The following is a 13,070-nucleotide window of genomic DNA, read 5'->3' as shown; positions in this document are numbered from 1 at the left end:
TTTTTGGGACAATAAAGTCAGATAGGACCATAAGTGGCAGGCTGATGTGCTGCTGTGCCATGCCCCTGCCCTCTGCTGTGGAAACAACCACCACCACATCCACTGACTTGCAGACACACGCTCCATCGGGAAAGATAAAATTCATGTGCTTGAAGAGCCTTCAACAATGATGTTCACTATGATTAAATGTTAGATATTTAACGCAAAGATTCTCTAGAACAGAGGAGAAAGAGATTAGAGAATATTAATGCAAGTTGGATGTATTTGATTCGGTGGGGCTTAATTAAGCATAGGCTAGGAGTGAGGAAGGAGTAGGGAATTAGCCAGGGCTGCCTCCAAGCCATCAGTGAAAAAAAACCCTTCTAGAAATTCTCAAAGGATGGGTGAAGGGCGAACATATTATCTAACTTCAAACAAAAGGGGGGAGGAGACAGATCTGGGGTATCATAGACCAAACAGCCTTGCTTTGATACCAAATCAGACAAATTATTATTCAATCCACTTGTAAATGCTTATAACACATGTTGATTTATCCTGGAGCAGGAGGGAGCAGGTGCGCAATCCAGGAAATTTCCCTCTCCCTGCTTCCCACCTCGCACTGCAACTGCACCCCCCCCACACATGATAAAGTCATGAGAAAACAGAAAATACAGACTTGTCAAGAACAAATTAAGTCTAATCTATTTAATTTTCTTCTTTGACAGAGCTGGGAGCAGAGTAACTACGGAAGAAAAAACAGTAGAAGTCACACATTGGAATGAGGAAAGCTTTTGATGGGTGCATGTGATAGTCTTATATGCAAACCAGGTGAATACAATTGAGGTATAATTTACTCTGGGCAGGTATACAAATGCTTCAAATCTGTACTCAAGGAATAGTTAGTAAATTCAATGTCAACCTGAAAAGACACATAAGGGCTGTGCCTGGGGTCTTGCTCTATTTGGTATTTCCATTAATGACTTGTAAATTAGAAGGAAGATTACAATTACAAATATGTAGGGAGTGCTGTGAGCATTTTCAGGGATTGCAATTAGAATAAAATCTTCATAAATTAGAGACCCAGTCTGAAATGAATGACTGAGATTCAATAGAGGCAGGTGTAAAAACCCATGCTGAAGAACAAGGATGCAATGCAAAAGTACGAAACGGAGCGGTACAGCTGGGGCTCTGGGGCTAGAGCTACAAAGACAGAAGACATCATTTGACTCAATGATCTTACAGACCTTTTCCAACCTTAACAATTCCACAATTTTATGGTAAGAGCAGTGCAGGGCTTGGTACACACAGCTGAATATGCTTGGAGACATATCAAGAGGAGCATCACATGTCCAGGCTCTTTATTCCTCTCAACCCTATATCCAGTTTGGGCCCTACATCAAGCAAGATGCTGCTCACTGCCACTTACTCACAGGAATGATAAAAAGCTTAGCCAAATGTGACCCTTAGAGAAGAGAGTACAAGAAGTGGGCTTGTTTAGTTGAAAGAAGGGGGAAGAGGAATGAGGGTGAGAGAATGAGAGATAAGTTTTAAATATGTCAGGCTGCTAAAAGGCAGTGACAATCTTGTCCTTCTCACTGCAGATGTGGAAAACCAAAGGGACTGGCTTAGCAGGCAGCAAGGGAGATTTAGGTTAGATATTAGGAGGAACTGTCTAGCCACAAAGATAGTTATCCACTGTTTATGCTGGGAGTCTGTCAATCTCCATCAATACAGGTTTTCAAGAACAGCCTCAACAAAGATCTATCAGAAATGGTGCAGATGAAGCAGATCCTACCCTCAGAACCAAGGGGGTGGGATGGAAACTAAACTTTTTGATATTCCTCCTTTCTCTCCCCCCAAAAAAGTTACTGTTTTGTTGGCATGCCCCACACATTACCACGAAAATCAGAACTCTTATGTACAAGTCTCACAGTCTTATAAAGAGCCACATCACCTGAATTACAATGTGGCTTTCCCCCTCCCCCACTAAAACTGTCCTTGCATCCCCTTTCCCAACATCCTCTGCATTGCAGGGAAGAGTGAGGGGCGTGCCAAGGGGAAGCAGGCCTGGCACAGGGGTAGGAACAGAAACTTTCCTCTCCTCCAGGGATGGGAGGGATAGGAAGCCCGAGACACAAGAGACACACCACTGCTCAGGAAAGTTTCTGAGCAGAGAAGAAGCAGCAGATGAGCTGAGTGGAGGCACCAGAACAGGGTCCTGACCAAAGGACTCATATCAGATCACAGGTATGCACCAAGCAAAGCTTCAAGAAAGTTCCCATTACAGTCAAAGTACACTGTACTAAAGGCTTCAAAGCAGCTACTTCTAAATGCATAATCATTTCTACATGGAAGGAAGATGTGCCAAAGTCACTTCTGGAAGATAAGCCAACTTTATGCTGGCTCTGCATGTCTTCCCAGGCCAGTCTCTCCCATTCATCTCAAAGAATATAAAAAGAAATCTGTGAATTTTTGAGTTTAACCCTCATTACCTGTGGGCAGGAGAGTTCACATTTTTTCTCTAACACAAAGATTCACAGACTGTGAAAATTACAGCTCACATCCTCTTTGCATTCTTTGAGCAAAAAGAAAGCACTGAGGAACCATGCCAGAGAATAAATTAATGATATGATGTGTCTCCAATAAAATTAGGAAGCGGGGAGGATGAGAGGAGCAAGTCTTAAGAGTTTCTTTAACTCTCAGAAGGTAGTCATTCCTGTCTTGTATCTCACCCATGCACATACATCTGCAAACCCACCACCACAGCATGAGAGAGAGTGCAGAGCATCTCCTGGGGGAGACCTTAGCAAGTACTGTCCAGGTGCTGCCAGCCCCATTTGTTAGGAGATTTCACAGTTTGCTTTCTCAGATTTGCCAAGAAAAATGGTAGAGAGCTAGATTGTTTTTTTTAAATTAATGTGGGTGTTTGAGTATTGGGTTCACACAATGCTGAAAAACATGTCTGACTGGGCAGGGATGAGAGTCAGTATCCAAAATAAGTTTGATTTTTAAATATTTCACGGACCAATCCATCCCCAACTGAACACTGATTCGCTGGGGCTCATAAGCATCCAAAGGCATAACAGGGAGAGAGGATACATCCAAGAATGCACAGATACTGCTGTTTGTATTAGCTGGTTTTCAAAATGTCAACAGCTTGCTTCCACTGATGACAGAACAGCACATTACTCCACTGAAATTGGTCCAGATTTTTTTCAGAGAAGGAGCAATTGTAAAAGAGTACTCACTGCTACTCTGTGCTCCAGATATAACCAGTCCTTACACCAATTGGCAGCATATGGTGTATTTCCTCAAATGACAGCTTTTGTTTGTCACAACAGGAGAAGAAAATAGTACATTTATTAAACAAAGCGTAACTAGTCAACTCTTTCCATCCCTGAAAGGAACTGCAGAAGTGTATATTTTTTAAGACTCGGATGAACGTTTCCATGCTGTTTACAGTTATGTATGGAGAAATCCAGTCTGATCGGACAAAGCACAGGGAATTACATTTGTCACTCATATCTTAAAATTATCTTAATCATCCCACCTAAAACACCTATGGGCAGAGTGCTAATAAGCTACTCCCACGCTAGGACTACATGGATAAGTATTATTGTTTGTATTTTTTTCATAGAAAAGCTCTCCATCTGTACAAGCCAAAAAGAAAAGGGGAAAAAAAAGGATCTCAATAATAACTGTATTAAATCTTTCAAAGCACAATTTTTTAATAAGGGATCTATCACACAGCTGAACTTCTTTGAGGTGACAGTGACATGACTTATAGAGCCTGGGCTCTGTGATCAAAAGGATTACACGCATTAGCATCCTACTAATCACAGCAGGACAGGCCGGCCCGTCAGGCCAGGACTCATGGAGGAGTGATCCGTAAACAAACACTTTCTCCCGCTCACAAATGTGGCTGGGAGCAGAGGCGTTCCAAGGTTGGTGTGGTCTTCTCCTCTTTCAAAGAGATAAGGATTGTGTCTGCTGGAGTAAATAAATTCTCAGCATAGTCTTACACATCTGTTTGTTTACTCATTTTCAGACACTACCATCCTCTCCTGTGTGTTATCCCTTCTATATTACCCTTGTATGTATAATCAAATGCCCTCTCTTCTGGATTGACCCTCTGCTTCTTCCTGTATTAAGACGCCTTTGATCTTTCTTTCTTGGATCTGTGTGTCCTGACTAGTAGTCTCTGCAGGATTTCTCCCCAACCCCTTGCTCTACCAGAAAATAAATGCCAAAATAGCATTTTTATGCATTAGCATAAAAAAAAATAAGACAGATATTTGAGAAGCCTACACACAAGCGGCGCTGTGCTGTCGAGGCACTGTGCGTGCTGGGCAGGGCTGCCCCACCAGTAAGGTAAGCCCAGGCTGGTGAAAGGTGACCCAGCTGTTGAGCACAGATAAGTCCCCTGGACCAACAAGGTGAGCAATCGGGGAAGACAGACCACCCTGAAATTTCAGAAACGAGCTGTTCATTCTTCCCCCTTCATCACGTTCTTGGTGACTTGCAGGGCCTCCTCAGCACTTCCAAAAAGCAGAACCCAGCCTTTAACTTTTGTCTTTTTCTCGACTAGCTGAGATTTCAGAACGCCTTCCCTTGCCCCACCATTTGAGATGGTCTAAGTTATGGCTGACAAGTTCTATTAATATCCTAACTGTAATACTCTTAGGCAAAGAGGCTGCTGCTGCTTTTTGTTCCCTGCAGGCACTGCCAATACCAGAACTGAGGGTTATTTCTAGGCAGATGTGAAAAGATGCCATCAGTTCACATAGAGACCTTAACAATCTCATCACGTCTGCTGGAAGGCTGACCAACTCCTTCCTTCATAGCTGGAACTGGTGAGTAAGACCAAGTCCACTGGCTCTTGAAACAAAGCACAATAGCAAGGTTGCAGAAAGTGAGATAACCCTTTCCACTCAAGAAGTAGAAAACAACATCTGTTGAAAAACAAATAAACTGATGTAATGGCTTCAGCAAGAGACCCAGAGGATTTTAGAGATGCAGCCCGTGGATTGGTCAACACATTGTGAACAGCAAATTACAAGAGAACAATTGTTTCATACCAAGCTCTCCCACCCCTGAACTCCCTCAAGGTTAATTAAGATGGCCTCTGGCCAAATTAATTAGAAGGGAAGATTTGGGCAGGACTTTGCTATGCACTCGTAACTAGTTCCAAAGTGACCAAGAAGTTCAGAAATGCCTCACCTTCCAAACAGAATTTGCTTGGCAAAAAACAAGCTCACATGTGCCATGTCATTTCTCTGACAATCAGGAGAAACACTTAAAAGTAATGTTTCCCTAAGTAACGGCTAAGGCAGAAGAACTTTCTGCATCCTTCCCACTGAACAATATGCCCTTGTTTATTTTCTGTGTGCTTTTTAGGTCATAAGAGGCCAGTGAAATTATCCATCTAAAGAACAATATAGCACTGTAACATGCCACTCGATACTCACAGGCTGGCAGACCCTGAAAGATCAATCTTTTCCAAGAGCTAGCAAATGTATGTTGCAGCACAAAGAAATACTGAGCATCATCATAGGAAGAAAGGATGCAGAAGGGCCTAGCCTTCAAAACGAGAGACTAAATAGGTATTTTAGTTGATATTCTAATATGCCCCAACGGCACAGCTTAGGAGACTATCCTGCCTTGAGTGGCACAACCATGCCTAGCTTCTCTACCCCACAGCAGCAGTTTGCTTCAACTTCCTCCAGACTCCTGCTGCCTTCAGCATCCTTGGAAAAAGGAATAGCTGGCAGGACCACACTTTTTTCCTCCAAGTGGTACCGCAGTGAGTGGTAGAACTGCAAGAGGATAGTAGGGTACAGGAGATCTAGCCTCTGTGATTACAAACCAAGTGCTGGCACAAATTAAGGCTCTTGCAGTGGCTGCATCTCTTAACTGCAGAGCCCTTCTCTGTCATTAATCTGATATTCCTTAGTCTGAAGCTAAAAGGTTGCTATTTTCCATGTGTCTGTTACCCACAAACAGCAACAGCATTTCTCGGCAGAATCGGAACTTCTGAAGTAACAATGAGAAACTGCTTCAGCTCACGCAAAGAAGTGCATTTGAATACTTTTCAGCAGGACACAATTCTCATTGTCACTAGCCAATATTTAATGGCTTGACTGTGTGGATCCGACTGACTACTTAGAACACTTACATCGTAAGTTCACTTAAAGACATAGGCTGAAGGAACTTAACATGTAAGGTCCATGCCATTAAAAAGCCATTATTCTCAACTGTAGACCAAATAAAAAAGAAAGGGAAAGAAACAAAACAAACACCAACATCCTTAATAGATGCAAGAGTCCTTTGGCACAGATCCAGTGGCAGACTAAGGCCATAATTTGCAATTCTGAGGCAATTATAAAATGACATAACAGCACAGATCTCCTTCTGACAGAACAGCTGGGTTTTTGTCTCCTTTGCAAAAGAACATGCTTTAAAACAACCACCAAAAAGGGAAAACCCCCAAAGATCCCTTTGACTGCTGTGTAAATACTGGAGTACGGATAAATACCAGGAGGGGAGGCACTTGTTTAAGACCCTGATGCCACATCCTGGCGGGTCGGTGGGAGCCGGCCCCAACCCGCAGCCGGTGCCCCGGTCCCGGGCGCAGGGGACCACAGCGGTAAATGGAAGGGAGCGGCTCCAGCGAGCGGCACCGACTAACTTCCCTGGAACCTCTCTGCTCAGGGCGAGCTCCCGCGGGGATGTCGGCAGAGAGACGGGGGTCGCGGGGGAAAGAGAAGAACGAGCAGGTGCAAAGCGATGGGAACCCGAGGGATGTGCCCCCCGCTGCCGCGCATCGCCGCCCGCCCCGGGACACCTCCGAGCGCCGCCGTCCTCCCCCTCCCCGCCTCCTCCAGCCGCCCACCGCCCCCTCCCCGACCTGCTCGGACTCACCTCTCCGGGCGGCCGCCCTCAGACCCTGGGGTGGCGGCGGGGCCGCCGCGCTGAGCGGCCACGGCAGCCGGGAGGCGCCGAGCCCGCGGCGGGGCGGGACCGGGCGGGACCGGGCGGGACGGGCTGGACGCACCGCCCGCCCCCCGCGCCCCCGCCCGCCCGCCCGGCCCGCCCGGGCGGCTCTGCGGGCAGCGCCGCGGTGGGGGCTGCGCGGGGTGGGTTGTCTTCTCCCGAAAGTTGGACGGGCACCTTCTGCCCCTTCTCTGTCCGCAGCTGAGCTCAGCCCACGGCTCATCTGAGATGAGCGGCATCAACTTTCTCAGCACAAGGAAAATCTGCGGAAGGGATCCATCGGGGATGGAGAGGGACAAGAAGAGACCCCTCCAAAACTTGGTGTTCCTGCTGGGGCCCAGATGTGCACCCAAAGGGCTTGTCCTCAACATGGTTTTCAAGCATTTTTGAAGCATTGCTTCTTGCCTGCTTCCCCACCTTTCCCCTCCCCATAAAGTATTCAGCCTCTAGAAACAGGTGAATAATATGCAGATCTGTTTTGGTTTAATGACATTCTCAAAAAGAGTGTGTTTGTGAATCATTTACTTCAGTAATTGCTTGGGCCCATCAGTTGCTCACCATGTCTTAATTGACTTTTACCCCAGGCTATCAAAGTGCTTTACGCATGTTCATAAATTGAGTCCTATTCAATATGTGTTCTAGTTAATAGTGAGAAAACAAGGGCAGTAAAGTTACACGATGAGTCCAAGGTCATAGGAGAAGTCTGTGGGAGAGCCCAGAACTACATACAGGTTTCCTGGTGCCCTGGTTTTGCAGGGCTCTGGGAGTAATTGTCATTGACCTGCTTTTCTACGGACATCTCCTTTTGTCTTCCAGCAGTGAGGATCTGAGCCTGCAGCTGCTGACACATGATGTAGCCACCAAGGACAATGCCACCAGCAGCAGGGGGACCTTCAGCAAGACCCCTTACACCCTGTGCCTGAAGGGTACATGTGGAGTTCTTTGTGGCTTTGCTGGCTGGAAAACACCCACGTTTTCCAATGGTAAAGCCTCGTAGCTGACACAGTCAATCAGCAGAAACTTTAGGTCTTGTCACAGAGCAGCTTCATGTGGGCGTGACGATAGCAAGGGTTTCCATCAAGGAAGCCATGCTGACACAAGTTACGGTTTATTATTTAATTATCTTGGCTCCAACAGGCAAATTGGGAGTTCTGAGTTTTTCAAATACCTGTCTCCACTGTGTTGTATGAAAAGATTTCCAGGATGATTTTCTCATCTGCATGACTGCAGCTCTGAGTTGTTTGCTCTCCTTGGTTGTAGGAGACAGTCCTGTTTACATCCCTTCTTCCTGAGCCAAAAGCTTTTGCTCCCAGTTGCATACTCATGATGCATCACACGGAGCAGATCCTTGCTCCTGGAGCTCATGACTCCCTGTTGGGAAAGCTGCTGTGCTGGCTTTAGGGGATGGAAAGAGGTGGGGGGGACAGGCTGGACCTACCACTTTAGTGAAAGAAATTGGATCATTTACTGATAATGTCAAGGTGAAGGGAAGAGACATCTTTAAATCTTCAGGAGGTCACAGCCTGTGGAGAACATGATAAAAGCACAGAGGACAACACACCTTGGGTCTGCCTCTCTGCACCTGGGGCTAATTTTTGTTACATCTCTTCTGAGAACACTTTGTGGACTGCAAAGGGAGGTGCAGCCCTTGGAAGGAGGCACTTCTGCAGATTAGTCTGGAGTCCTGCAGTCAGTGAAGATTTCCCCTGAGTGAAGTCAAAGGGCCTTAAGCTGAAAAACAGAGCAAAAGCTCCTAAAAGAAGAAAACAATGCCCGTGCTTCTAGCTCTCCTGTTACAGAGGAAAACCTGAAAATCTGAGCTGAACATAGCTCCATAGCTGGGCACCAGAAAGCAAACATGATTTTTGAGGCAACATCAGGGATGTCTCGGTCTGGATTCACAATTAAGGACCAATCATGGCTGCCAGCCCCAATTCATGTCCAAGTGGGATTGCCCAGAGGGCTGGTGTAACACATGGAGCTGTTAGTCTGTGGTTTGGGAAGTCTGAGGGCTGTGCTCCTCAGTGTCATCAGAGCTTTCAGGGACTCCCTTTGCTTCTGCTGCATCTTGCCCTCTGCCTGTTAGAGAGCAAACTCTTTGGGCACATGTTGCTTCACTCTGCCTTTGCTCAGTGCTTGGATCAGTGGGGATGTGGTCTCAGGTTGTACTGCAATGCAGACTGTGACTGCCAGGAGAAGGGTAAAGATGCGGGAAAGCAGAGCAGGCAGGAATGCAATTCTGCTTTTTGAGTCAATGTGCACAACTGATGGAGCATTGCTCCCCTGCAAAGCCTACAGTCCTGAGGCCACCTAGAGATATCTCTCTCCTGGCTCTTTCCAGAGAAGGGGACCACAGTCAGACATTCTTGAGTTTAGAGTTTCAGCCTCAAAAAGGCTGAAAGAACTAAATGTGGCTGCGTGAGAAGCATACAGATGGAGTTTGTGTAAGAGAAAAGAGCACTAAAGGCACTGTCCTGCCATGTAGGACCCTTGACATGGGTGAAAATCAGTGTGAAGGGGCAGAGCGTCATCATGGGGTAACAGAAGAGAAGTGCAAAGAAACCACAGATCAAAAGCCAACAGTGTCTTTGTGCAGCTAAGGTGGGTATCCGAACAGGAGCACAGTGGGGCTGCATGAACCCAGCAAGCAGTAGAGGCATCCCCTGTGTCACAGCGGTCAGGTCCAGATCAGCATCCTGTGGGACATGGTAGAGCAGGTCCACATGCCCAGGCAAGCAGGGAATGCCAGGACTCAGCTCCTTGGGACATGAAGACCAGCGCCTGCAAGTGGCCATTAGGGACAGAAATCGTGGAAAACAGAAACACACAAACACGAGCAAGACAGGCTGGGGGGGAAATACAGATGAATTAATGCACAGGGAAGGGAAAACGAAAAACACAGAGACATGCTGCATGCCAGCCAGCTCTTCAGCAACAGCATTGCAGCGTGTCATCACTGTGACAAGTGAATGGGAAGTCCTGCTCTGCTCGGTGCAAGTTATTGCTGCTTTATGTCTTTATAATTCTCTCTGGCCTCAAAACCTCCCTGATTGGGAGTCCTCTGTTTGTGTTTTATGTCCCATCATTAGTGTTGCTGCTCAGGGCCAGAGCTTTCCTGCTATTTCTACCAAACTTTTTGCGGGCTTGGAGTCTCATTTCTGGAGGTGATCATTCATCAGTGCTTTTTACTGTGAAATCAAGCAGATTTCTTCATAATTTGGTGTGGTTTGAAGTGACTAGGTGCATTAATTATTCCCCAAAAGACTGTAACAGGTTTTGTCTTAGATCCAGTTGCTGGGAAAATATTTAGGAACATATGCTGAAATCACCACATACCTGAAGTTTACCATAACTAACTAGCCACAGATGTGCTATTAAACCCCTGCTTATTTTTTCCTCTTGTCCATCCTATATGGCATGTTACAGCCATGATATATTAAACTTACTTAAAACAGATGTTAGTCATAAACAAAACAGCTATTACCTTTTTGCAAGAAAACATTCACATTGCCCATTCTGACAGTAATCACCTGTTTATATAATTGGCACCTCTTTTTAGCTTGGAACAGAGAAGCTTCGGATATTTTATTGCTGCATCAAGGGAAACACTAAGCATTGCCGTGGAGAAGGGATGTTTTCATTTGCCAGTTCTTTGGTGCTTCTTTCACTGTATTTTGACTTGGTATTTGAGGATTCTTTTCTCGAACTGCTTTATTGCTTCCTAAGCATCCCAAAGAAGCAGATGGGGTGGGTGTGTATTGAATGGAGGGAAATAGTTTACGATGTTGAGTGGTGACCATTCTGCAAAGATGATTTAATTCACAGCAGTTAGTGTCTGTGCGAGGTGTTGGGCCACGTGCTGCTGGGGAGGAGAAGGAGTGCACTGATGGAGAGTATTTTCCTTTAAATGTGAGGACTCAGCTATCGTGTCTGTTAGATACACCTTAGAGTCCTAAAGTATGACCTATGAAAGTGTGATGGAGGGAGGGAAAAATGGGGAGAAAAAGCTAAAAAATAAAAGAATAATTAGCACTAGAGGAAGCATACACCCATACCGTGTGAGTTCCTGAACATTGTGAAAACTGCTGAAAAGACTAAGAGGTGTGGCACACAAATTACCTTGCAGATTTAGCTGGTTTACATTTGGGAAAATTAGGTAGTGCTTCCAAAACTTTTGAAGTGCTAAATATTGTTAAAATAATCCTTACAGCTCTTTCATTCAAGGACTTGGCTCAGGGTACTCAGCAAATAACTAATGAGTTTCTCATCATAACACCCAAGAGAGATGGGAAGTTATCACAGTAATTACCCCTGTCACCCAGCTGAGAAACAGAACAGTTAAGCCTTGTTTTTCAGGAGAGTTTCCTGAACAAAATATTTGTACAGTCGTTCAGCTGAAAAGTTCTTGAGAAGGGTTAGAAGCTCCAGCTGACCTCCCAGCAAGGTGTCGAGGGGAGAGAGAGAGTCATCCACAAAGGTAGGGGAAGATGAAAGGAGAATAGTTACGCAGTAGCAAAGCATATTGATGTTGGATCTATCCTATTTTTCTTAGTTTAAAATTTGAATGCTTACTACTCCAGAGAAGGCTAATCCCTACCTTTGCTTAATGAAGTAATATAGGTTTGATGCATTACGTACAAGGGTACACAAATGGTACAATGCAGATGTTACAGCAGCTCCGTCCATCTCCACAAAGCTGCCTATGGAGGCTGGGCTGTGACTGCCACATCGTTGCTCCTGCGAGTGATGTGACCTTCGCTCTCTAAGGAGCGAAGTCTCACAGACACTGGGAAGTGGGGTCATGGCTAAGAGGTGTGCAGCTGGGAAAGCACAAACAAAGTTTTAGCTTGATTTCTCTAAGAAATTAGCAAAAGCTGTGGATGCCATTAGCATCGCTGCATGGACTAGTGCTGGTGGGAAACAGACTTCAAATAAGCTAAAAGAAAATCAGTGTTTGATCAGGTCTCATATGTTACCACAAGGTGTTGATAATCTTCGGGGAAATGCCCACTTTACCATTACTTGTGAGTGCTCAGCAGCTCCAGGCCAACACTCAGCAGCCCATTGGGTCATGTTGGATGTCCAGTGTAGGTCTAGTCAAGACCCAAGCAGTGGGATCCATCCTGTCGTCCCATCACCTGTCTAGCTACAGCTCAGCACCATCCCGCTGTGACTCCAGATTTACTGTGTCAAGTTCAGATGTTGACCTGTTTGAGTTACAGTTAAGACTGAGAGAAAACTCAGGTTACCCATAGGCATTAGCTAAAATTTTTTTGGTTTTTTTTTTTTCATGAAACTAATTTCAAATTTAGTTTGGGGGGAAAAAAAAGCAACTTCATTTTCTAAACAGCTGCAAACATAGTAATATAATTTAACTTGCAAATGCATAATGGGTGCTGAGCAGGTCTTTATCTGGGAGAATAGAGTCTGATATAGCAGAGAACCTGGGGGAGGAGAAGCACAAGTAGCAGGGTGATAAGTATGTGAAGTTATGTAGAAACTGTAGAGGTCATTTGGGAATGTCCCCTGCCTTTCCTGAACATATATGCATAAACAATTATCTGGAAGATGGCAAAAGGATCCTTACTTATTTACACTGATACATCTGGGCTGTGAAAATCACTGCTGCAAGATGTAACTGAAGCCCTGAGGTTTATTAGGAACAAACAAAAATATATACTGATGGCAGAAGAGCATGTTACCCCCTTCCCTCAGCCAAAGTCACTGCCCTATAGAGAGGCACAGCAGTGCTGAGGGACCTGTGGGCAGCCAGACAAAGGCATGCAGCAGGAGGGGCAGTCGGATCTGTGGCTCTAGCCTGTGGGCCAGCTATTGGCATGGTAATCCTCCTGCTTGCCTTCAGAAGGCAGGAGATAAATGCCTTTGAGTGACTGTCCTTCCCCCAGCACTTGCTGTGCTTTGAGCAGAATGGCTTTGGGTACCACTCATGATGGAGCCTCTGCAGCAAGCCCTTCCCTGGGGAGCGCAGGTTCACACTGGGGAAGGGAGGACATCCCTGAAATAGTATGTTTTAATACACAATAAAAAGGCTCTTTTTATTAATGCTTTGTGTCATAGTTCCATATTAGTTTCATAAG

The 13,070-nt window shown here is 45.5% G+C and overlaps 1 protein-coding gene across 2 annotated transcripts in view; it reads right to left on the bottom strand.

Annotated features, from left to right (window-relative positions):
• Nucleotides 1-13,070, bottom strand: part of JCAD (junctional cadherin 5 associated) — a 66,971-nt gene that overhangs the window by 28,654 nt on the left and 25,247 nt on the right. Inside the window, exon 1 of one of the 2 annotated variants that reach the window (XM_064636493.1) lies at nt 6,901-6,990. The exons of the other annotated variant lie outside the window; for it this stretch is intronic. The gene's annotated coding sequence lies outside the window, so the exon portion shown is untranslated. Of the gene's footprint in view, nt 1-6,900; nt 6,991-13,070 lie in introns of those variants that run through there. 2 annotated transcript variants of the gene reach the window in all.

The sequence above is a fragment of the Pseudopipra pipra genome, chromosome 1 (genome assembly GCF_036250125.1).
Source record: "Pseudopipra pipra isolate bDixPip1 chromosome 1, bDixPip1.hap1, whole genome shotgun sequence".
Classification (NCBI taxonomy): domain Eukaryota; kingdom Metazoa; phylum Chordata; class Aves; order Passeriformes; family Pipridae; genus Pseudopipra; species Pseudopipra pipra.
Note: the sequence above shows the minus strand (reverse complement) of the source record. Positions and strands in the feature narration are given on the sequence as shown.